This window comes from Adiantum capillus-veneris, chromosome 10 (assembly GCF_014529385.1).
Source record: "Adiantum capillus-veneris isolate H3 chromosome 10, ASM1452938v2, whole genome shotgun sequence".
In the NCBI taxonomy this organism is placed as follows: Eukaryota; Viridiplantae; Streptophyta; class Polypodiopsida; order Polypodiales; family Pteridaceae; genus Adiantum; species Adiantum capillus-veneris.
This window is the reverse complement of record NC_140940.1, coordinates 3,400,147-3,401,351: the sequence shown is the minus strand read 5'-3', so window position 1 is coordinate 3,401,351 and position 1,205 is coordinate 3,400,147. Positions and strand designations below refer to the sequence as shown.

Sequence of the window (1,205 nt, the reverse complement as noted above, 5' to 3'; positions counted from 1 at the left end):
GTGTATATATATATAGATATACATATACGTATGCATATATATAGATATACATATACATATGTATGTATATATATATGAGAGAGAGAGAGATAGATAGATAGATTGGATTAACGTCCACGGAGGTCATATATGACCTATGGGACCAAAAACACAGACATTACAACGATTCATTCTCAGTGTGGGCTGATACATATCAGTTAAGGACTGAGGGTTCATCAAGAGAGTAGGGTAGGAAAAAAGGAGAAAACAAATAAAAACCTAAGGGTCGGCTGTGGAGAGAGTTGGTTTGGGATTTCGGAATTCTTGGATGATCGCTTTGCCTCCTCGATAGACTGCCCATTTTCCTTGCTTACGCGCTTCATGCACCTTCTTAAGCTCGCTCGCTTTACTCTTGAGTTGATTCATGGTCAGTTCTTCTGCAATCCAAAGCTTGGTTTCTTTGAGAAGGCGGGATTGACGTAGAAACTTTACCCGCTCCTCTTTGTTCTTGAAGGTAAGGACACAATGCTCGGGACGTACATGACGATGTGTGTCATTGATCCAAGCGACATTCTCTGACTTGATGTTGACTGGCTCAATAATATTGTTGAGTTTGATTATTGCCTCTTCAAGGGTGTCCTCAATAGTGCACCACTGCAAGGGGAGCCCACCGATGCGTACCTTGAGGGCATTATCTTCTTGAGATTTTTGTTCGGAGATTTCCTTTGTTACACACGTCCTTACTTGGGCGATGGTTGTTGAGTGAACTTGGTTAACCTTTGCCTCTACCTCCTTTACCTTGTCCGTGGTGAGGTCAGCCATAGAGTTGAATTGTTCTTCTAATTTGCTCAGGCGATATTTGAGTTCAAAGTTTTCCTCCGAGACTCGATCAAGAGTTGCTTGCAATTGCGTGATGCGATCAAGTTTGCTAGGGGCTGCCAGTACTGTTGCAAAGCTCGGTCTTGCTTTGGCGGGGGTCTTTGGAGTAGCCATCCCTGTGCTTGAGGAGATCGAAGGCAACCGACCACTGACTCGCAAATTCCGGAGGGAAAAGCCTTTGAGAAAGCTCGAGGCTTCACCCTTTGAAGAAGTTTTGAACTCCTGTCCTCGGCCGAGTATCTTCAGAAGGGCACCACAACCTATTGTACTTCGCAGGGCTGAGGCCGAAAACAAGTGCCGGCACCACAACTTGTTGGGCGTCGCAGGCTGCTTTACTTCGTAGGGTA

The 1,205-nt window shown here is 45.1% G+C and overlaps 1 pseudogene; it reads right to left on the bottom strand.

The window, feature by feature from the left end:
* Nucleotides 1-215: 215 nt before the first annotated feature.
* On the bottom strand, nucleotides 216-972 carry LOC147448384 (uncharacterized; annotated as a pseudogene).
* Between the last annotated feature and the right edge of the window lie 233 nt (nucleotides 973-1,205).